Source organism: Gopherus flavomarginatus, chromosome 6 (assembly GCF_025201925.1).
Source record: "Gopherus flavomarginatus isolate rGopFla2 chromosome 6, rGopFla2.mat.asm, whole genome shotgun sequence".
Lineage (NCBI taxonomy): Eukaryota > Metazoa > Chordata > Testudines > Testudinidae > Gopherus > Gopherus flavomarginatus.
In genome coordinates this window covers 25,165,442-25,190,586 of record NC_066622.1, presented here as the reverse complement: position 1 = coordinate 25,190,586, position 25,145 = coordinate 25,165,442, and the positions used below count along the sequence as shown (strand labels likewise).

General features: G+C 40.8%; 1 protein-coding gene across 21 annotated transcripts in view; it reads left to right on the top strand.

The window, feature by feature from the left end:
• SLMAP (sarcolemma associated protein) overlaps positions 1-25,145 on the top strand; it is a 200,351-nt gene that overhangs the window by 36,428 nt on the left and 138,778 nt on the right. For 2 of the 21 annotated variants that reach the window (XM_050958451.1, XM_050958453.1), the window contains exon 1: positions 22,093-22,156. The exons of 18 other annotated variants lie outside the window; for them this stretch is intronic. The gene's annotated coding sequence lies outside the window, so the exon portion shown is untranslated. Of the gene's footprint in view, positions 1-21,837; positions 21,862-22,092; positions 22,157-25,145 lie in introns of those variants that run through there. One more of the 21 variants, XM_050958454.1, reaches the window with a different exon arrangement.

The following is a 25,145-nucleotide window of genomic DNA, read 5'->3' as shown; positions in this document are numbered from 1 at the left end:
TTTCCAGGGGCAGGTATATATATGCTAGCAAGCAAGCTAGAGATAACGAGTTCAGTTCAATCAGGGAGGATGAGGCCCTGTTCTAGCAGTTGAGGTGTGAGTTATGTGGAGTTATGAACTCTAGGGAGGGTAGGCTTGCTAGAATCTAGCTACTACTTAGAAGCTGGAGACGATTTCTAATAACTTGTTCCTATATAAAGCTAGCTAGTTGAATTTAATTTTTCAGTTTTGAATTATAAGTGTTACTCATTCTAATTGTGATATATGCAAAAGCTGCGTGTCAATACTGCTAATGATATTCATAGTTACCAAGCAGCATTCATTTATCTGACAAAACTTGAAGAAAAATGGTAGGAAACAAATAATGGAATGCAAAGAAGTAAGAACAACAGAATTATTTTAAAATGAAAATATTTTCAATAATTAGGTAACAGGATTTTCACTCACTTGAAAAAGTGCAGAAATTGTTTCTTGATATTCTACAAGATCCAACTCTACTAAATTGGAAGAGCAGAATATAGAGTTGGATCCTGCAAGTAAGATGTTTCCTACACTGTTGTGATGTACCAGTGATGATTTAGGTCTTTGTTCTCGGCTTCCAGTGGCTGATTCATTCAGGAACAGTGTATTCATCTGACAATCAAAGGAAAAGATGAACAATTATGTCATTAAAAAGCTGAAAGGCAAGACTTGAACTAGAGCAGCTCAGTATAACACTACATCAGCAGTTTAAAGAAATTATAGAAGCACTTTACACTGTATATATTCTTCCAGATTAATTTTAGATCCACTACTAGATGTTGTAAGTAAACAAAAAAAAAGGGGGCGATGGGAGGGAGGTCTGGTAGGATGACAGTTAATCAAGGATGAAAAAGGTTAAATATTATAAAGGTTAGATATACGTATACAGAAGTAAAATGTATTCTTTCTTTTCATATCTGAAAAAGAAACTGCAAATTAGTGTGTGAGCTGGTGAAGATGCCATAAAAATGCAGAGAAAAATATGGCAAAAAGTTTTTTTGTCACTCAGTGAAAATAAAACTTCAGCACACTATTAAACCTCAATGAGAAAAATAATCCTAATACATTCCTAAGTAACTTAGACTCATAGACTTTAAGGTCAGAAGGGACCATTATGATCATCTAGTCTGACCTCCTGCACAATTCAGGCCACAGAATCTCACCCACTCACTGCTGTAACAAATCCCTAACCTATGTCTGAGTTATTGAAGTCCTCAGATTGTGGTTTGAAGACCTCAAGCTGCAGAGAATCTTCTAGCAAGTGACCCGTGCCCCATGCTGCAGAGGAAGGTGAAAAACCTCCAGGGCCTGTGCCAATCTGTCCTGGAGAAAAATTCCTTCTAAACCCCAAACATGGCAATCAGTTAAACCCTGAGCATGTGGGCAAGACTCACCAGCCAGCACCCAGGAAAGAATTGTGAAAGATGGGGGGAAAAACCCACCAAAAAACCCTCAAACACTTGTCCATCTTTATGATTGGTTGGCTGGGAAAAAAGCATGATTGATTTCCCAGATGCATAATTACACTTGGTAGAATGCAAGATTCTGGGCTTGATTGTCCTTTCACTTTTACAACTGTAACTACAGTAGAGTACTCAAATGACAGGGGGCCAGTTAGGGTGTAAACAGGCATTTTTAATTTTTGGACTGATGGCTGCAACTTTAACACTTTAGACAAGGTATCAGACAGTAACTCTAGAGACAACCCATCTGGACATCAGTACAAGGAGAAGCAAGCAGAAGACAGCCTCTACAACCCTCCCTAGAAATTGAAATGCAGAGCCTCTCAATCTCTCTAAACTAAAGATTGTCCAACTCACCTAAAGAAGCCTCATGTGAATCTTTTTATTTAGAGGCTTGCCAAGGTTGAGATCCTGGGCATGCTGCTACCAAGGAATTATCAGTGTCTTCTAAAAAAAAGAACAGGAGTACTTGTGACACCTTAGAGACGAACAAATTTATTTCAGCGTAAGCTTTCATGGGCTACAGCTCGCTTCTTCGGATGCATAGAATGGAACACACAGACAGAAGATATTTATACATACAGAGAACATGAAAAAGTGGAAGTACGCATACCAATTGGAAGAGTCAGTGTCTTCTAACATTGTTCAAGAATCCCTCACTCTTCCCCCAATACTTGGGCAGGTGAGGGGTTTGATGCCTAACTTGCAGTGGGGGTGGATGTGCTTTCCCTCAAGCCCTTTAGTCCCATGCCCTCCCTCCTTTACTAGCCACACTTTAAGAAGTGGAATTCTTCATCCTAACTGCCAGGACCTACTGCCCACAGTTCAAATTGTGTGAATCAAATGCATAACAGTGTCAAAGACCTGTATCACAATCCTAGCCTTGACACCAACTCTTAGCCCAACTGAATCCATAGATAACATTGCAACTTCACCCCAGTATGTCAGGAAGTCAGTTAACAAATCTCACCTGTGCAGTTAACTAACACATTGCAGTTCTGCCAGCGCAAACTGAGAAGTGTCTTGAAGTCCAGATGACCCAAAAAGAATAATAGAATCTAGAATCTGAACCATGCCATGTTACTAGTAATTCAAACCTGTTAAACAGCCCCTGTCAGAAGCTGTTACAGGTGAGGAAGGATAAGATTTGAGGTGATGCGAGATGAAGCAGGAGAATGACTTACTGCTTCTTTGCATGCACTCTATGCATCTGAAAAAGTGGGTTTTTTAACCCATGAAATCCTATGCCCAAATAAATCTGTTAGTCTTTAAGGTGCCACCTGACTCCTCATTTTTGTGGATACAGACTAACACGGCTATCCCTCTCATACTTGCTTCTTTGCAAAACCCATTATGGATAGACCCATCTTGGTTCGTGTTACAGTTGATGGAAATTGTGCAATGAGGAGTCTTCTCATAAGAGAGCCCACCTGCCTGGCCACTGTGGACAATGCCCCTAAGCTGCGTGATCTGTTTTCCCGAGTGCTGGCTGCAGTGGCTGGTGTTTCTTTACTGATGTAAGCAACAGAAATACTTAGGTAGTCCTAAAGGCCCCAACCTTGTTGGGGCTCTGTTATGGTAGGTACTGTGCAAAAATAGAATAAGAATGCTGCCCTAAAGGCCTAGGCTGTCCTAAATTTGTATCTAACTACTGTCATTATATTGAAATTTGTACTATGTGAGAGAAGGACTTTGATCAAAACATAGTTCACGTTTTACACAAAGGTCACTAAAGGCACTTAACTATTGAAGGATGTTTCAATAGAGAATTTACAGATTACAGGCTGACACTGTAGTCAGAATTTCATTGGAAATCTGTGAAGGCGCTTATATCAAAGATCATTGTATCAGAATTGAGGAGAAGTTTAAGTAAAATCATGGAGGACAAGACAATTTCAGAATTTTCGTAATGTTTTAAAAAGATGTGCTCTCTTTTGAACAATCTCTAACAAGTCAGACATATTTTTAGCACATGGAAAGCTGATTTTATCAAAATGTCATCATAGACACATGCAGCAAAAACAAATAAGTTGGGAATTGGTATCTAGTGCAAATACAAAAGGATAGGCCCAACTAGTTAATATGCCAGGAATTCAAGACATGAGGACAGAATTACTTGGACAATGAAGACTTTTCATTTTGGGCAATATGCATGTATCTTTATGGCTTGAGGAATAAATATGTTTATGAAGTTTATACAGAAATTAAATATAGTGTGTTTAATTTCCTAAAAGTTTTGTGGTTTTTAAAAAAAAATGTTTTTTCCTAGGGTGGGGGCAATTGGGTTCTTCTGGGTTGAGGGAAAAAAACTTGGAATCCACTGAAGCATAAACTTGTGAGTCATGGGTTATTGGAGTTAATTAATGGTGACATTTTACACTGAGAAACCCTGATTCCCAGCATCAAGGAGTTAATCCTGTTTGTGTCATAGAACAGGCTTTCAGTTGAATTAAGCGCTAAAACAAAGGCTTAGGTGCTTCTCTTGTATCCTTTATCGCATACAGATTTATCTATGTATAGTAATGCTTATGTGGAATGGGGTAATGGAGAACTATTTTAAAGACCAATACGGTATGTAGCAGAGTTTTAGCTGTTACTGGGCTATTTATAAGTCTGTACCAAAGTTAGCAATTAGAATATATTTTAATCAGTCAAAATATCTTAATTTCTGCATCATATCATGTAAATATACCTATTATGCTGACAAACGTGAGAGCTGCTAAATGCATTTATGCATTGTGAAGTATTGTCTACAGTTGACCTAGTTAATGCATTTCTATCAAATATAAGAAGGGTAACCGTGTTAGTCTGGATCTGTAAAAGCAGCAAAGAGTCCTGTGGCACCTTATAGACTAACAGACATTGGAGCATGAGCTTTCATGGGTGAATACCCACTTCGTTGGGTGCATCTGTTAGTATATACGGTGCCACAGGACTCTTTGCTGCTTTTATCAAATATAGTCACTTTTTGTGTGAATTTTGTTTTTAATTAGGAGAGCATTACATTAAATGGAAAAATATACGTAATATTGATTACTTGAATTGATAGCACCTAGGGGCTCCAGTCTGGTTTAGGAACCCATCACAGCAGGCACTGTACAGATGTATACTAGGAGACAGTTCCTGACCTGAGGAGCTTACAAAGTACGTTAACAGAACAAAAGGTCTGAGGGAAAACTGAGGCATAGAGAAATGAAGTGACTTTCCCAAAGTTTTCGAGGGTTTGTATGTGTAGGGATGGTGAGGTATCAGTGATTTATAGCTTTTGCATCTTTAACTTTTATAATATAAAAGGATTAAATAACTCACTGTAGGTGTGGCTGGTAGCACCACTTCTTGAGATCTCCAGACTCTCTTTTCTCACTGTAATGCTGTGTGTTCAGTTCTTTATAGTTTTATCTAACTTATTAAAAAAAATTGTGATTAATCACATTGTTAATAATAGAATACCATTTATTTAAATATTTTTGAATGTTTTCTACGTTTTCAAATATATTGATTTCAATTACAACACAATACAAAGTGTACAGTGCTCACTTTATTTTTCATTACGAATATTTGCACTGTAAAAAACAAAAAAAATAGTATTTTTCAGTTCATCTAATACAAGCACTGTAGTCCTATCTCTTTATCATGAAAATTGAACTTCTGAATGTTGAGTTATATAAAGCCAGTCACTCAAACAATTTGTTTATATTTGCAGGAGATAATGCTGCCTGCTTCTTATTTTCAATGTCACCTGAAAGTGAGAACAGGCATTCATATGACACTGTTGTAGCTGATGTCGCAAGATATTTACATTCCAGATGTTCTAAAGATTCATATGTCCCTTCATGCTTCAACCACCATTCCAGAGGGTATCCATCCATGCTGATGATGGGTTCTGCTCGATAACAATCCAAAGTAGTGCGGACTGACGCATGTTCATTTTCATCATTTGAATCAGATGCCACCAGCAGAAGGTTGACTTCTTTTTTAGTGGTTTGAGTTCTATAGTTTCCACATTGGAGTGTTGCTCTTTTAAGACTTCTGAAAGCATGCACCACACTTCATCCTTCTCAGATTGTGGAAGGCACTTCAGATTCTTAAACCTTGGGTCGAGTGCTGTAGCTATCTTTTGAAATCTCATATTGGTACCATCTTTGCATTTTGTCAAATCTGCAGTGAAAGTGTTCTTAAAACGAACAACACGTGCTGGGTCATCATCCAAGACTAGTAAAGCATGAAATATATGGCAGAATGCAGGTAAAACAGAGCAGGAGACATACAATTCTCCCCCAAGGAGTTCAGTTGCAAATTTAATTAACGCTTTTTTTTCAACGAGTGTCATCAGCATGGAAGCATGTTCTGTGGGATGGTGGCTGAAGCATGAAGAGGCATACAAATGTTTAGCATATCTGGCTCGTAAATACCTTGCAATGCCGGCTACAAAAGTGCCATGCAACCGCCTGTTCTGACTTTCAGGTAACCTTGTAAATAAGAAGTGAGCAGCATTATCTCCTGTAAATGTAAACAAACTTGTTCGTCTTAGCGATTGGCTGAACAAGAATTAGGACTGAGTGGACTTGTTGGCGCTGAAGTTTTACATGGTATTGTTTTTGAATGCAGTTATGCAATGAAAAAAATCTACATTTGTAAGTTGCACTTTTGCAATAAAAGTGTACTATAGTGCTTTTATAAGGTGAATGGAGAAATACTATTTCTTTATCACTGATAGAGTGCAAATATTTATCAAAAATAATATAAAGTGAGCACCATACTCTTTGTATTCTGTTGTAATTTAAATCAATATATTTGAAAATATAGAAAAAGATCAAAAAATATTTAATATATTTCAATTGGTATTTTATTGTTTAACAGTGCAATTAAAACCATGATTAATCATGATTACTTTTTTTAATTGTGATTAATTTTTTTGAGTTAATCACATGAGTTAACTGCAATAAATTGACAGTCCTACTTTTAACTGTTTGGGTTGACATTTTCTAGCTGTCTCTGGTTGAGTTCTTTGGGTAAATTTCCGCTGAAACAGTTCAGCTGTTTCTGAAAATTAGGCTAGGAAAAATTGTGATGTTTTGCCTATGTTAAATTTTGGTAACCGTTCCTTTGGAGCAGGGATGTGAACTTTGGCAAGGGGGTAGCCTTTTTTTGCAGAAATGTGTCTTTTGCGATTCTTGTAAAAATCTGTCTAAATTTGGCCTTTGAAAAATTGACAGCTCTCATGTGCACAGTAGACTTCTTAGATTTTTAGTAGCTAAATTTCCTGAAGATTCGTTTCACACAGGGCATGCCCCAGCCCTGGGCTGAGCAGAACTTTGCAGTTCCAACTCTGGGTTGCTTTGGGCTGTGCTGGGTCCGGGCCCCTGAACTGAGAGCAAGGACTCTATGCTGTGCTCTCAGTGGTCCACTGTTGAACCCAGGTAATCTGCAAAAGAAAGGTACATGAATTGATTGCAGAAGGGATGAGAGCTGGATGCGTGGAGGGCAATGTGGGAATAGATGGGGGCAAGGAGCTCAATTGAGGAGTGTGTGTGTGTGTGTGTGTGTGTGTGTAGACTTACGCCAGCTTGGAAGGAAGAAGTATGTGTAGGGAGGCAATTTACATGTTCCTGGAATACCTGACATTCCAGCACTTCCAGGAACAGTGTAGGCTCATCCCTGCCAACATAGCCTTGTATGCATGGTGTGTGCAAGATTGTGCCCACACAGGCGCTGCTGTTTTCCACAGCATACCACTCCTTGAGCCTGACCTCACATGCACCATGTGTACAAGGTCATACTGGTAGGGCCAAAGCATTGGCTGTTCAAAATGGCATCCTCCATCTGATACTGGACAAAACCATGTTCAGTACTGGACAGGTACAAACCAACCAAAAAAAGGACTGTTTGGTATAAAACTCTACAAAGATGTAGAAAACTCTCATTAAAGATATGCTGGTGGTGGGCTTACAACTGGAGGCAAAGTTGGCAGTGGGGGAGAAACAGGTTGGCTGAGAAGTTGGGATAGGAGAATTATGTAGACAGAGACTGGGCCTCAGACTAGAAGCCTAAAGAATGGAGACTGTCACTGGCGAGGTGAGGAGAATGGGACTGGGACAGGGAGACTGGTAGGGAAGAGAAGGCTGGGACAGGTAGGAGGGAACTGGGCAGAAGGGATTACTGCTGGGGGCAAAAGTCTCTACCTACTAATCTTCAAAGAGTGGAATGGCACCCGAGATGCCTCATTTAGGCATTCCTCTGCTGAGAGCATATACCTATGAAATGCACTGGCAAAGTGTCTTCTCTCTAGTATTGGTCCACATGGAGAATGACAAGGTTACCTCTGCACCCTTAATTTGCACCCCCCATATGCATACACTGATACACTCTTGAATTACATGATCACATACTATTTTTTCCACAGGTTCCCTACTTCATTCAGTACATAGGGTGGGACCTGCAGGGCTGTGGAGTCAAGGAGACTGTTCTCTGTACAGAGCCTGCTTCATTTGTTGCCTATATGGCAATTTCTTGCAATATCACTGAAAAAACATTATTGAATTAAGTTTAAGTAGCTTTGGAGTCCGTTGTGTTAAATATGCGAATTATATGTATTACCATGGCATTGTATGTAACTTCTGTATAGGGGAGATGTGACCAGTATAAACGCTGGCAAGCATTATGAGCTTCAAAGGACTATTTGAGACAGTGTGCCAGACAAGAAGAAACATGTGGAGTAAACAAAGTTATGTGGTTTTCCCAGGAAATCTCTAGAGGGAGATGTATGCAAATGTACCACCTCCAGTTGTGAAATAATTGAATATTTTGCAGCTTTGCCCTGAGGAGACCTTTCTCTGCTGATCAACTGTCACATCAATACCAAATCAAAGGCCCAAACTGTATAAAGGAAAGAGTGAACTATTCACGTGTGTTCTTGTTCTGAGCAGAAAGCTGTTATGAACTTGTAACCACAGAAAAACCCCTTGGTGTAATGTGAAGGACTGACCACCTACCCGAGTCCTTGCTGGAGTTGAGGGTGATCTCTGGTAAGCTTTTTAGAGTTGCATGTAGGTTATTGTATTGTTTTTCATTTGCTTTCTCTGTAATATGTACATCTTTAAGAATAAATTTGTTTGCTTAGAAAGAGTTGTCTGCGAACTTATAACTGGGCAATTACACTATAGCCTCTAAGGAGAAAGTAAAGTGCAGAGGCAAGCCTGTAATGAGGTCCACAGATCCAACCCACCTTGAATGGGCTGTTTGTCGGGTAAAGATAAGAGGTTAAAATTGGCTTTCAACGTTTGTTCTTTGCAGCATTGTTCTACTTAGTTGTAGTGTTTTAATTTTCCTTGTCGATGTATTGGTTAGGATTTTCCTAGGCTATGGAAGTGTCTCAACCAACAGTTTCTTAGAGGTGGAGGTTTAGTCTCTCTAAGGCTGCATTGAGCAGAGACCCAGTGTCATGGACTAATGAGGTCCACAAATCCAAGAAAGGAAATTTTCAGTTAAGTCATGGATTAATTGCTCAGTTCCATGTTTGGAAAGAAGCAGAATGGTGTACTTGTATCACATGAGGCTGATGAGGTACTTTCAAGTCAGTTAGTAACTAAAGCTGAATGCAATGCAATGGTTTGTAATATCCAAGAGGTCAGTCTAGATGATCTAATGGTCCCTTCTGGCTTTAAACTCTGAATCTGTGAATGAGGAAAGAAAAATGAATAGCTGTTCACTAAGTAGCACAGGCCATTTTGTGTACTGAATGATGCAGGGGTGCTCTGGATAACGGTGCAGATGGATGAACTATATGATCATGTAATTAAAGATAGTATCATAACGCATAATACACAGAAGGGGACTGAATTAAAATTGAACAGGCGACTGTAATTCTGGCATTTCTTAACTTTTGAGTGCTTGACTTTGCAATCTTAATGTTCTTTCAGTGTAATTTTTTGTGTAAAATATAACTTACCCAACAAACTTCATTTTAAAATGGGGTTTCTATACACAAGATATACTTGACAAACCCTGCAAAAGCAAGAAAATGAAAAGTTAAGCTACTTAACAGCATATACTCTGTATTTTCTTCACTCACAGGCACATACATTACTTATAACTACCATATCCCAAAGACAAGGCACTGCATCCTCAGCCTTGGGCACCTTTTTGCCCTTCTTCACACTTACCTTTACTGGATTATGTTCCCCTCCGTGTTAGTAGATGTGCATATTCGTACTAATTTTTATTGGGAATGGGTAGTTTGGTAAAGGACTGTGAGTAGTAGGGCTATTAAAGGGGGTGATGGAAGGCTGACCTCCGTAAGGGGCAGAGTTATAGTTGTGATGTCTTCTGTAATGTGTGGTAGTTGTGGTGATGGTAAGATGGTAATGGTAAGGTGTGTCTCTGTGTGTGCAAGGGTTGAAGATATGTACTGCTAAATGGTTTAACATTTGATTTTCTTGCCTTTGTGGGTTTCTATCAGGTGTTTTGTGCATTCATTTGCTAGATTTTATTTTTAATGCTTAATTGAGAGTAAGGATTGCATTGGGGCATTGGAGTCAGACGTATAGGAGAAGTAGGAGTGCATCTCCTGATGGAGATGGTGCATGAGTCCTTCTGTGTTGTTGGGTTAAAGATGACAGAAAAATGCACTTCCAGATAGTGAAGATTTTAAGGGCACCTGGCTACTATCAATGTTTCAGACTTGCATGGACAGTGGATAAACTTCGTTATAATGTGAATATAGGCTAGAAACAATCCTAAATCCAACTTTTATAAAACTCCAAAGCTACCTATTGCATCAGACTTAGGACTTGACTTTTCTCCAGATTTTGTGTACATTGATCAGCAGTGAAAAGTAGGACTGCTAAGGAAAAAAATTCAGTCCAAATTCAAAGGTTTCCTAATGATAACATTTTATGGAGAGAAAACAAAACCTAAAGAATGCATATAAAGGTCACAAAAATTAAAACTAAAATTTTTCATCGGTTGGCCATTCATTTTAAGAGAAGAAACAGATTTATGCCCAATTTCAAGCCCATTTGAGAATCCAGCTGTAACTATGGAGGTATAATAATACATATATACATACACAAAAAATTGTTGAACATTATTTAGTTTGTAAAGTCAAATAATCGAAAATTAGGAAATCTCAGACTGACTGTTTTGCCTGTGCAATCTTAATTCTCCAGCCTGTGCACTAGGAGTCCTGTTGAAAAAAATAGTTGTAATTACTGATTAGACACTATCATAATGCCTGTGCCCGCAGGGAGCAGAACTAAGTTTGCTCTGGCTATCTTAAAACTGATATTTCCTAATTTTTAATTGATTGACTTTGCAATCTAAATGTTCTTTTAACATAATTTTTATATGAAATGTAACAGGACTTTTAAAGGGAAAAAGCTAAGAAACCTTCTATTTACAACGGTAACAACCCCCTCAATCATCACCTGTAGGGTTTGAAACCTGAACCTACAATGCAGTTTGAGCTACAGGCGTTAATTACCTTAGCTTGCAGCAGAAGAAGGCTGTTATTCCAGAGGGTCGCATGTGTTTCTGTCTAGGGCAGGTGGAGAGCCCAGCCCATCTCAGCTTGGCTTGGCTTCCAGCCCTCCCATTTCACCCATCTACAGCTCTCAGGTGTTCCCATTGTGGTAGCAATGGTAGTGTTGCTGCTGCTCTTATTTTGGTGGTCACAGGAGAACCCAGTTCTTACCAATGTTTGTGTTCAGCTACTAATTTTGGTGATCTGAAAATTTTCCCCAAGGGATGCAAGGAGGGGAGGGTAACTTATGAACAGTTTAATTCAACTAAACCTGAATAGAATTTCCTGGGACAAAGAAAAGACACTTCTCTAGCCCGAGGGATTACTCCTTTCCTAATTTCAAAGGTCATCTGCAAACAGTGGAGGTACTGGAGCTTTTTCAAAAAATTGCATAAATCTTTTATAGTGTAAATTTAGGCAACCTGAATATAGGCATCACCACCAGCTCTCCCCCTATGAATATATACACACGCACATTCTGAACAAACAAATTTTAATGTATGTATTTTCAGTAATTATATAGATATAATTAATGAACAATCTACTGGTTGTCACTTTAATATTATTATTATTATTTTGGCTTTGTTCCAAGTCAAGCTGTAATAATTAAAGAAGAAAACCAGAGTTTGCAGCGTCCAAAGCTAACTAAAGCTTATTAAGACTCTGTATAAATACTAATTTAATTATAGGTAGCACAAAGGATTAGCAGACTTTCTTTGATCAAAGTATAAACAGTGTCAAGTGCAACTGTTAAATTTAGGATGCTGTGAGTAACCAGCATGTTGAAGTGTTGAAAAATATTTAAATAGTCAAATATAACACATTATGGAGGTATTGTCTAAATTGTTGAGGGAAATTGTTTTATTTTAATTTTGAGGACTAAGATATTATCACGTCATGGACCATATAATATGTAATTTTTTGTAAATTAGGAAAGCATGTTAAATCACAACAGAATTAATCACCTTTAATACATGTTAGTTGATTCAGCACTGTCAACCACCTGTGGTAATTTTGAGTGAAAGGTTCTGTTCTTTCCTTAGCAAGTGAGAGGCACTTCATCCGCATACTGTTTAATACCCTCTTTTTTGGAAATGTATTACAACCAAAATATATTTCTTATAGTGGCTTCATTGGGAACCCATCTCTCTCACAATGTCTCAGAGCCTGGGCTCTAGTCGGAGCCTAAACATCTTCATTGTGGTTGTATAGTCCGGCAGTCCAAGCCCCGTGAACCTGAGTCTGCTGCAGATCTTTTATTGCGGCGTAGATGTACTCTTAGTTACCATGTGTCTGGTTTCCTTCTCACTCTCATCAGTGAAAATCATGAGTCACTATATTTGAAGTCAGTGGTGTTGCACCTGTGTAGAACAGTATAAGCAGTGGGAGAATTGGGCCCTTTGGTTCCAGGTCTAGGAGAAAAAGAATAACTAAGGCCTTGTCTACAACTGGGGATTTCAGCCATAATTCACCAGTCCTAGCTGTGTCAGGTTGGATTCAAAATAGAAAAGGCAGATGTTGAAGCGTCTTAGAGATTCGGAATGTGAGAAGCAATGCAATCAGAGACAGATCAGTGGGCAGTGAGATGGTCAAAGGTGTGTGGTAATTGTAGTCTTCTCACATGACTACCATCGCCACGTATATAAGGTGTGTGTGTGTATATATATAATTTCATCCTTAATCAGGTTTCAAAATATTCAGCCACGTGCTTGTCTTGAAGTACTTTGTGATCTCAAAGGAAGTTCCAGAATAATTTGCCTTTGTCCAGGGATGCTGGGATCCTTTTATTGCTTACTTTAAGAAAGTCTTGATCAGGAGTTGTTTCATCAGATCTAACCTTCTAGCAGATTCTCTTCACCCTTGCTTTGTTGGAGTTATGGGAGGAAATGTTAAACTTCCAAATGTCAAATTTATCTTCTGTGCTGGAAAATCAGTTCTACATATTTGCAGCCACACCCTTCTATGACTGAGGTCTCTTTCCAATTAATTATGTTCATCTGTTCTGTGGAATGCTGAACTTTCAGAATACTGGATGGATGGAAATTTCATGAAGAATGTGATGTTTATAGCAAATCTCCTTTCCAATAATAAACATTTACATGGTACTATTTTTTTAAATTAGTAGGCTTAATATCAAAACACCTATATAGGTGTTTAGATTTAACATAAAACTTTGTCACTATCCTCCTTTGTTTATAACCCTAAAGGGGTGCTAACTCTCCCCAGAGAGTACATTTACTTTTGACTGAAGTTGCTGTATAGACTTGGATTTTTCTGCATTAGGAAAGCTTTTGAAAAAATTGCCACAGTTGCAAATACTGGCTATCACTGCTTTCAGCATCATGACTCTTAGGCCTTACCTTCAGTGGATTTCAGCCACCGCCATAGCTGTATTGGAATTGTCCTGGCAACACAGGAAGAAAGACAAGATCCAAGCAGTGTGGTTTAATTAGGCTGCAGCTTTAGTAACTCATCTAAGAAATACCTGACAATAAATCATACAGTGTAGGTTATCACACTTTCTTAATTGTTCCCACCTCTTTAGGGGCTGCTGTCAGCTTGTCCCTTGCCCATTGCTAGGACCCTACTGCCTTCCTCCTCCGTGAGGGTTAAATGGAGCTGGGGAAAAGGGGGGTTGATTCTCTGCTCTACCAAATGTTGAGTCCCCACCGTTTCTCTGACTTCCTTAGGAAGTGCCTTCCCCCAAGTTTGCTTCCAGCTCTGGTTTAGTTTATTATGGAACTGGACGCTCTGTGGAATGAGTACCTGCTCTAGACACCTGCCACAAAAAGGCACTAGCAATTAGCTTGACTGCCTCCCCCCTATCCTGAGGCAAGTACATGGATAGTTAACATTGCCTTCCTAATAGTGGCCCAAAAATATCTGCTCCCCAGTCAGATAAGTGTGCCTCATTGTCCCTAAACTCAGGTTCCCATAATGATATTTCTTGATTGCTAATTACTGATCTTCCCCATTCAGGTATAAATTTAATCATCTCATGGTTCACACACCTTCTACTTTTGTCAGCTGGTGGAGGCTTGTCAGCTCCCTGCTGTATTCTTCAGTGTAACGTTTTGGATGAAATTATAATTCACACCAGGAAAAGGTCCTGGATCTGCCTCAAATCCCTCGATGATCAAGTCAACCCCTGTACAAATTTCCAAGAGATTTTCATGAAGGTGGATGAAAATTGGTGGCTGCTTCCCGGCTTCCAAAGAATGTGCAAGGGGCATCAGCATGTTCGAAGAACATGCACCTCCTTCCGTGTCAACTCAGGATTGCTTCACCGCTAAGCCCCAACTATAAACCTTGAGTTTAGCTGGCACACCCACTGTTGTGCCTAGTGTACAATACTGTGTCTGCAGATCCCCACACCAGCTCACGTGACTTGTTTTCTGATTCTTGAAATTGAATATAGTAAAATTAGCTATTTACACTACTAGACTCCAATCTTCCACCTGAGACTTCACATTTGTCCTAGACACATTTTGAGTATTTACCTGCCTGAGCCGCTCGACAAAAGTTGAGCAGCTTTTGCTGCCCTGATCCTGAATGAGTGGAAATAGAATTCATATGTGTTTTGCAATGATGGGGTTCCCTATTTGCAGTAGGGCAATAGATGGCATGCATATCCCTATCTTAGTACCAGACCACCTTGCCAAAGAGTACATAAACTGAAAGGGATACTTTTCAGTGGTGGTGCAAGTGCTAGTGGATCATAGGAGGCATTTCATCAACATCAACGTGAGATGGTCACGAAAGGTGCATGATGTGTTCCTAAGGATGTGCACAGGTTTGTTCAGAAAGCTGAAATCAGGGACTTTCTTTCCAGACTGCGAAATAACCATTGATGTTGAAATGCCAGTCATGATTCTAGGAGACCCAGCCTACCCCTTGCTTCCATGGCTTATGAAGCCATGCACCGGCCATCTAGATAGTAGTAAAAAGCGGTTCAAAAATAAGTTGAGCAAGTGCAGAATCATGGTAGAATGTGCCTTGGGGTGTTTAAAAGTTTGTTGGCAAAGTTTGCTTACTAGAGTAGACCTTAATGAAAGCAATATCCCGATTGTTATCACGGCCTCCTGTGTGCTCCATAATATCTGTGAGGCAAAGGGAGAGATCTTTTCACAGGGGTGGAGCGTGGAGGCGGATAGACTGGCGGGTAATTTTGAGCAGCCAGATATCAGGTCAATAAGAAGAGCCCAATGAGGAGCTCTGTGTCTCTGGGAGGCTTTAAAAACCTGTTTCAGTAATGAGCCAGAGTAATGTGCACCACTTATCTGCACTGTGCCTTCCCTTACCATCCTCTCCATTGCATCAGTTTCCCTGTATCTCCCTCTCCCCATGCTTGGATTAAATTGAGTATTTCATTCTCAAAACACTGACTTTTATTGCACAATCATAAAGAAATGGGAAGAACAGGAAAATAACTAACTTAACCTTGGGCAAACGGTGTGATAAAATTGGGAGGGGAGAAACCAAGTCAACTTGTCTGTGAAAGCACAGAAGTTTTGCCCATTAAAAGTCTTTGAATGATCACCTTCTGTTCTTAGTACCCTCCCCCAGTGTTGAGTGAAAGAGAGACTGCACCTTCCTCCACGTTCGCTCCCCCCCAACCTCCTGAACATTTCGGGGAGGGGGAACAGGCCAGTATTTGCAGGCCATTGTGCAGGGGCTTCAGAGGGAGTCTAGTCTCAAGCTGTTTTTCTTGAAGCTCAACCAGATGCCTCAACATGTCTGATTGGTCCTTCATAATCTGCAGCATCTCATCCTGCATGGCATGCTCGTGCCCCTGGGATGGTCTCCTGCTCTCCATGTCTATGTCCAGTTTTTCAGACAATTAAATCCTCCAGGCTCTGAGCTCTGAATCAGCTGTCTTGAAAGTGTTCATTATCTCGTTGAACATGTCGCCATGTGTTCTCTTTTTCCATCTTCTAATCTGCTGTAGCCTCTACGCCAATGTGGAGGATGTGCTGAAGGCCAAACTTTCCACTGTAAGACATGGAGAGCACAAGGCAACTATTGTCAGTGCATATCCTGTGTCTGGTACAAGGTTGCTGTTTAAAGGTAACTCACCTTATTACACTTAAGTAAGAGCCAGAACATAATCAAAATCCCTAGCTATTCAACAAACTGGTTTGCTGTTCCAGTCCTGGTGAGTGTGGCCCAGAGGCACTGGCAACAGGTCTTGTGCTGCAACTTGTGGGAAACCCACGTTGGGAGCATAGATGGGTAGGTGGACAATTCCCCCTCCCCTTAGGAACATGGAGATTGCTTTGAGATCAGGAACCAGCATTAAGCCTCCCAAATTGCGAGCTTTGTCCAAGGTGTCTCCGGGAGGGGGAATTGTGGCAATGAGAGAACACAGAAAACCCTCCTCTCCCCCCACTACCCTAAATGTTGCTGGTAGCAGATGTCCTGGACTTGCAGATTCTGAGGTCATTGATGATCCCTGCCACCAAAACCACCAACATGTTGACTGTGGTTAAAGGACCGGAAATCACCATGGGTGGGGGATCACATGCTCTATTGTTTGTGCTATGAGCACTTTTAATGAAAACTTCCACTGTCTCTCCTAGGTCACTCTGTGATATCAGTCTTCTGAGGGTAATAGAGGTGGCAAGGGAGCAGGTGCTGCAAGCATCTGGGTACAGACCTGTTCCTTATGCTGCTATGCTGTGTACTGCAACGATGCCGGCAGAGTTAATACTAGAGTGGCATGTGAAAGTGTCCTACTGTGGTGGAATAAATAATGCAGCCCTCCCCAAAATCCTTGTGCAAAGGATTGCAGAGATCTCCATGGAGGATTTCCAGGCCCTCCCTGTGCACATAAACAGTCTTTTCTGGGAGGCACCCTCTGCCAAACTGGAGTGGCCACTGGGAAGCAGATACCCACTGCACCTGACTTTTTTCTTCAGATTAAACATAAAATATAAGAGTATGTAACTCCTACAGTTTGATTGGACTTGCATACTCACCGGAGGTGCCTTCCCTGGCATCATGTTTGGTCAGCATGCTGTCCTGCGACTGGCTGGACTGCTCCGGGGTTAAAAATAGCTCCTGGTTCTCAGGGAGAATGGATTTCCCGCTTGCCTGTCTCCGCTTCCCCTCCTCTTCCTTGTCCAGAATGTCCTTCTTGTTGTTTACTGAGGTGGCCTGGGACTCAGATTCCTGAGAGGTATCCATGCTCCATTTGTGGGTAGTGGTGGGGTCGCCACCGAGAATCGCATGCAGCTCCCTTGCAATGTAGAAGCAGCATGTCTGTGGTGCAGAACCAAAATGACTGTTCCCTCCCTTGTCTTCTGTTATGCCTGCTGAAGTTCTTCGATTTTTCACACAGCACAGCTGCATGTCCCTAGAGTAGCCCTTCTCCCACATGCCCCATGTGATCTTTTTGTAGATGTCTGCGTTTTTTCAGCTGGATTGACGCTGTGCCTGCACAGACTCTTCTCCCTACAGACAAATAAGATCCACCACCTCCTGTGTACTACAGGCTGGAGCGCGTTTGGGGTGTTGAGTCACTATGGTCAGTTGGGCTGGCAAGCTCACCACGCTGATCAAACAGGAAATGAGAATTCAAAAGTTCCCGAGGCTTTAACAGGGTAGGGACTGTTTCCTTTGTACCTGGCTGCTGTGCAGCAGAGTTGAAAACCATCTCCAGAGTGGTCAGTGAAGCATTGTGGGACATCTCCTGGAGGCCAGTTCTGTAAACTTACACAGTACTGTGCCTAAACTGCCTCTCTGTCGACCCATCAACATGGAATTAAGCACTGCGCCTCTCGTGGAGATGGAGTAATTAAGTGGATGTTACAGGCAAGTTAGGTTGGTGGAAGGGACCTGGGTAGTTTAGACCATATATTAGGTCAACGTAAGGTGGCATCCATCAACCTAAATGTGTGGTGTAGACTAGGCCTCAATATGAAGCAGTATAGCATCTGGAAATGACTTTAATGCATCTGTTCGTAACTTTCCAAACTTGTAGATATTCAGAGCTTTGTGTGCAACTATGAATTGATAGGAATCTCATCTCTTTCATGCTGCTGCTTTAGGAAAGACATAGATAAGTGCTGCAATTGCTCATGGAGAAAGTCTTAAAAATATGAAGGAGGGGTGAAGTAGTTGAGACAGCCCCTTCTCATCCCGTTCACAATCAGGAGATGTGGGAAGGGCAGAACTCGTCCTCCTCTCTCTGTCAGTCTGGAAGGAGGAGAGAGGCTTTGTATTTGATACTGGTAGGTGACTAAGACCAAAAAATGAATCTCCTGAGTAGGATCCAGGTACAGCATTCTGTTATGGTTTTTAGCACTTGATCTTTTTCCAAACATCTTGGGTTGAAGTTGGGGGCTTGGGTTCTTTTTAGATTCTTGCCTCGGACCTCACTGTTGGTGCACACCTCATTTCTCCGATTTTCTTCTGATTAGTAGGTCTAGTCTTCTGGCTAATAGATGCCTGATAATCTTTTAAAATTCTGCTGTATTCATTTGTTATGCAGCTTTTACATTTTAAAAAGAACAGTGGAAAAGATGATTGTTTAATTTGCTTCCTGTTGCAGGAAAAATTAGTTACTCAAACATCTCAAGGGACATCAGGCTTCTTCAGATAATCAAAGTTTTGTAAACTATGAACACTTTTTCTGTACAAGCTTCACATTCTGAGGATGCAGAAAAATGGGTCATGTTAATTTTGGATAATTAGGCTCACCCTTTTTTCCTCAAACACTTATTTAATTCCTTTCATTTGATAAAATTGGGAAAACTCCTGTAAACTGGTTGATGTTTCAGGATTTCCTTTATTAACACATGTAACAGTGTTTGTTCCTCCTTTACCTTCTTTGTCTATCAACTATAGAGTTTCCAGCCTAGGTGCTGGAACTAGGGGTGCTTCTGCACCCCCATGCTTGAAATGATTTCATTTATATTATTATTTTTGGGGGAATTCTGTGCCACTGTGCAATACAGAATTTTGCAGAAATTCACTTTGTGCATGCTGAATATCCTTTCCTCTACAGAAATGGTTTGCAGTACTCTGGATGCCACTAGGGGCCACCGGACCCAGCAGAGCCAAGCTCTTGCACAGAAAACACTGCTGGTGGGAAGGGGTAGGAGCTAAAAGGTTCCTGACAGCTGCAGTTCTCAGCATGCTCTGAGGGGAAGAGAGGGTGGCATGCAGGAAACTTCGTGCAAGCCTGGGACCAAGCATCAGACTGTTTCTCCGTCTGGATTCCTGGGCTCTGAGGGGGAAAGAGAGTGGGTGTTTTGGCTGGGGGGGTCACAGCTGGGCTCGGGGGAGGGGGTGCAGGTATCTGGGTTGGGAGAACCCACAGCTGGGCTTGAGGGGGAGGAGAGGGGTGCAAGTGTATTGGCTAGGGGGAGCCTGCAGCGGGATTGTGGGTGTCTGGCCCCCCGGCTGGGCTTGGCGGGCGGGAAGGGGGAAGAGAATCACGAACTGGGTTGTCATAGGCATTTCTTTAACTCTTGCCTCCAGGGGGGATTTTTGAGCATGTCTGTACTGTTACGGACATACTTGCTGACTGATATTTTGAAATGCATTACCAAAATAATTGAAACTGGTGTAATTATGTAGTTTTATTTTGACAAAATTTGAAGAATTTTATGGAATTTTAAAATATTGTGCACATAATTTTTAATTTTTTGACAGAGAATGTTTAATGTTTTGGTGCAGAATGCCCCCAGGAGTAGTCAGATACATGGTTTACAGTTTAGTTCAATGGCTCTCAGCATTCCCACTATAAATTGTTCCAGCATCCCCACCTTCCAGTGTTTTTTCATAAAATGATCAAGTGTTCCTTTTGTTAAATGTCATGGATCTTCTAGTTCAGTTTAATTCAGTTCACATCTGATTTTAATAATTTCAGACTTCAAATTTAAAAAGTTTCTAGGAGAGATTTGGCGTAGGGACAGTTTCTTAATTTAGAATGAAGCTCTGTCAAAACAAGGTAGAATTCATATCTGACCACTGCCGTCTTAAAAGAAAGACTAATATTTTTAGTCATAGTCATACATTACAATTTACTTAATGCAGAGCAAGTCAATAAAATAATTGTCAGGTTTAACCACTTCCTCTTGGTCATGACTTTAAGATTAGAAAGTTGTTTGCTATCTGAGAGATTTTAGCAACACTTTATTCTCTAGTACAGGAATTCTGTTGAGGTTAGCAACATTTCCCACTGAAGGGGAGAATAAGTTAATTTTAAATCTTTGATACAGTGGTATTCTACCTATGGAAATCAAGTTAAGGACTGAAAGAGCTATGGGGGGAAACTTGTCTGTGCCGAGCTACCTCCCTCACTTTCTCCGTCAAAACCAGCACAGTGTACAATTGAATTTTAGTATTGCTGGCAGTTCAAATAATTTTTACTAAGTGTGTTCATCACTAAAATTTAAACACATTTCACCCACCCGAACCTCTTTCATTTTGTAGTTGCCCATAGTAAGTAATAATCCTAGCTCTACTCAATTCACTACTCAAGTCATTAGAAAGTAAATTGTAAGAGAACACAGCTGATGATAATGATAGCATTATATAATTTCTTGTTTCTTCAAAACATTGTATTTTCCTAGGTATTTAGCCTTCAGAGCTCGGTCTGAGGTTTCTTCTCTTCGGTCTTTTAAAGCTATAGTTGGTCAGAGTATGTCGGCTCAGCCTCTTTAGGTGGAACTGCAGAAAATTTATTTTTGTATCTTTTGAATAAGTCCTTCTTCCCAGGAGCAGTAATGTAAAATACATATTTTGATCTCTTAAATCAGATTTTGCCAATTAAACATTTTGAAGGCATTTCCTCATCAAATTCTCCCCCAAATCATTCTGAACCAAAATTATGTTATACAACAAGCTGATTGGTTATCTCAAGGCCATGTAGTGAATAACAATTTCTCAGGAATTTGGCCTGTGGTTGGATGTTTTATTAATGTAAACTAAAAGGACATTTGCAGTGCGGGGAAGCTCAGACTTGAGCTTAACTAATCCAATTTAAATTAAAAACAAAACTCAGTCTTATCCATGTCAATGAGGGTTGCTTTTTGTTGGTATTTTTTTGATTTGACATATTTCACCTTACATTGTTGCTTATGGCTGGGAATTCAACACCTGCCTCCTCTTCTGAATGTCTGAATGTTAACAGACACAAATTTAATCCTTCATGTTTCCCACTCCTATAAGTACTTTTACTGAAATGATGAAGTGTATCAGCTACCTGTTGTACAAACAATTGCAAGGTTTTATTGACCTGCATGCAAGGTCGAATAGGAGTGGCTACTGCCGGTATTAAGCTGGGTCTTGCTGGGCAACTGATTGTCTGCTCCAAAAGTCTTCATGTATTGAGATCCATTAAGATCTTTTAATGATTTATAAGATCATCAAGACTTGTTCTGTTCACCGTATGACACAGCTAGGGGAACTTGAGACATGATTGGCACTCATACCACCAATATGGTAGCAGTACCCGGGTGAATGTCTTAACAGGCAATTAGTGGTGTCTCCCAGAGATCCTAAAATCTTGGGGAAAATCAGTGCATTGAAAAGAAGCTAGCTAAGCTTAAAACTAGGTGAGCTAGATAGGTGGTTAGGTTTCTCTTTTCCCACCCATGAAGATGCTCCTGACAGATAGTGTCCAAGGTAGTATCTGTCCTCGTATTGTTAAGGTATTAAAGGGTCTCAGTATCCTGTTGGACCCATCATTGTTTCAGAGCAGATTATAGACAACAAATGCCGCCTTCTGTTTTTGACTAACTAAAATATTGTACTCGTTTTTTTCAGATGAAGATCCTAATCACATTGAAACCGATGCTTATCACCTCCTAGTTGGTCTGTTGTTGCACATTCTATCTGGGGATTAAGGTAAAGGGCAGGCAGAAGTAGTCACTATTTTAGGCAAGAAAAATTCATAACATTGTACCAGTTCACTGCTTGCTCACAAAGCTCTCAATTCAGTTTCTGATTCACTTCAGTCCTAGTTCTTACCTTTAAGCTCATGACTAGCTTCTAGCCCATTGCCTTTAAGACTGTTTCTTCATCAAAGAACCACCAAGACAATTTAGCTTGATGGGAATGTAAGGTAGTGTGGTACTTACAGAAGCTGCTGGATGATTATTATTGCCACAGAGGACTGCTTTGGACTTCCTTATCACCGGAGGTCAGTCCAAACCTGGCTGTTCTTAAAGTATGTTGCAAAATTAACTCTTGTATAAGTCTTCTCTAGCTAATAATAGCTTCAGAATGGCCAAGAGTAGAGATGAGGAAGACTAGAAAAAAAATCTTCCTTTCATTAACAGTTTCTTAAATTTGGAAGGAGTGGAAAACAGATATTTTAAATAATATAATTTGGCACTTTATATAAAAATTTCTTATTCAGCCCCTAGATACTTCTACAGTGATATGTTCTTTAGAAATGTGAGTGGTGGCATTTTTACCTTTTTCCCTAGTTCATTTTTTTCTTATAATTCATCTGTGTGATTGCAAATGCTGCTGCTTAATGAGAAAACAAGGTGGCACTATCCTGTGAGAGAAATTTCATGAAATATAATCAGGATGTAAAAGAGCAGTTCTTGATACTCTGTCAGCTGATCTTGGAGAAGCAAGTCTGTTTTGGACCTAAAAATACTTTTCAAAAAAGTTGTGAAGCGGGGAGAGACATGTTCATTGGATTAAAGGCAGTAGTATATGTTTGAATCTCAACACCCTTCTTGCACTGGAGATCTCTCTCCCTATAGATGGAGACAAATGTTGAATACAATGTGAAATTCTGTGGGTTGTCTTGCATACAAAGTTACAGTTTTTAAAATACCATAAATCAGTGTTCGTGTGGCTGTGCTATCAATTTTAACTTCTGCTTAGCTGCTTGAATATTCAGATCGAGGGATTTATATTATGGCTTGCTGAAATAGTGGAGGCTAAACTGACAGGAAATGTTAGAACAGGTTAGATGATTGGCTCTTCAAAGACTTCTGAAGGGAGTGACTGAAGTTGTGGCTTAGTAATGGAATTGTGGGTTTAGTCTCAATGGCCGTGTCTACATTAGGAAGAGTGGGACTGGTAACTATAAAGATAGAAGGGATGATGGTGATCATCTAGTCTGACCACTTCCATGACACAAGCTGTAGGATTTCCCTGAATCAATTCCTGTTTGAACTACTGCATATATTTTAGAAAAATATATAATCCAGATTTTAAAATTTCAAGTGATGGAGAATCCACAACTACTGTTGGTAAATGGTTCCAAAAAATTATTACCCTCACTGTTAAAAAAAAATTGCTTCTAATTTTGAGTCTGAATTTGTCTAGCTTCCACTTCTAGCCATTAGATCTTATTACACCTTTGTCTGCTAGATTGAAGGGCCCTTTGCTATCAAATTGCTCTTCCCCCATTTAGTTATTCATAAATAAGGCTGAGAGTCTGTCACGGAGGCCATGGAAGTCACGGATTCCGTGACTTTCTGGAACTTCCGTAGCTGGCAGATGTGACTGACCGCAGGGCCATCTAGGTGGCGGTCTCGGGCCGCCCCCCCCCCTCATGCCAGCAGCAGTGGTCCCTCCCCCTCCCCGCCAGCAGCGGTAGGGGCTCCAGAGGACACCCCCCCATCATTGGTGGGCCCCGGAGGACACACACACCACCAGCACCAGCGTGCACTCTGGAGGACACCACCTCCCAGCACCAGCAGGTGCACCAGATCACCCCTCCAGAGCAGCAACTTTGCCCCCAAAGGACTCCAGAGCACCCAAGATTTAATCAAGGGTATACAGTACAAATAATGGACAGGGCTATGAATTTTTGTTTATTGCCTGTGACCTGTCCGCGACTTTCACTAAAAATATCCATGAGTAAATCTTAGCCTTCTAAACTTTGATGAAGTCATCCCTTAAGCTTTGCTTGGGTAAGCTAAATAGATCGAGCTCCTTCAGTCTCACTCGAAGTCAAGTTTTCTGATCTCGTAGTCTTTCTCATTGCTCTTCTCTGAATTTTGTCTTACATTTTTCAACATTTTTCTTGAATTGTGGACACCAGAACTGGACGCAGTATTCCAGTAGCGATCATACCAGTGCCAAATACAAAGTTAATTAACCTCTCTACTCCTAATCAATATTCCTCTGTTTATACATTCAAGGATATGTTAACCCTTTTGGCCACAGCATCTTCACTAGAATAAGACAGGAGATCTACTTTACTCACTTCACCTCTCTACAAAGGAAAAAGGACTGTAAGCTGTCTAAACTCCTACCTGCCACATGGGGCCACAACCGTGGTACCCCTAACCCACCCAGCAATATCGTCAATCTATCCAACTACACACTCAGCCCAGAAGAAAAGTCTGTCCTATCTCGGGGACTCTCTTTCTGCCCTGCCACCCCCACCAACATGATACAGTTCTGTGGCGATCTGGAAGCCTACTTTCGCCGTCTCCGACTCAAAGAATACTTCCAAGACAACACTGAACAGTGCACTGATACACAGGTGCCCTCCCACCAACAGCACAAGAAGAACTCCACATGGACTCCTCCTGAGGGTCGAAATGACAGTCTGGACCTATACATTGAATGCTTCCGCCGGCGTGCACAGGCAGAAATCGTGGAACAACAACATCGCTTGCCTCACAACCTAAGTCGTGCAGAACGCAATGCCATCCACAGCCTCAGAAACCACCCTGACATTATCATCAAAGAGGCTGATAAAGGAGGTGCCGTTGTCATCATGAACAGGTCTGACTACCAAAAGGAGGCCGCCAGACAACTCTCCAATACCAAATTCTACAGGCCACTTCCCTCAGATCCCACTGAGGAATACACTAAGAAACTACAACATCTACTCAGGACACTCCCTACACTAACACCAGAAGAAATCAACATACCCCTAGAGCCCTGACCAGGGTTATTCTATCTACTACCCAAGATCCACAAACCTGGAAATCCTGGACGTCCCATCATCTCGGGCATTGGCACTCTCACTGAAGGACTGTCTGGATATATGGACTCTCTACTCAGACCCTATGCCACCAGCACTCCCAGCTATCTCCGTGACACCACTGATTTCCTGAGGAAACTACAATGCATTGGTCACCTCCCAGAAAACACCATCCTAGCCACCATGGATGTAGAGGCTCTCTACACAAACATCCCACACACAGATG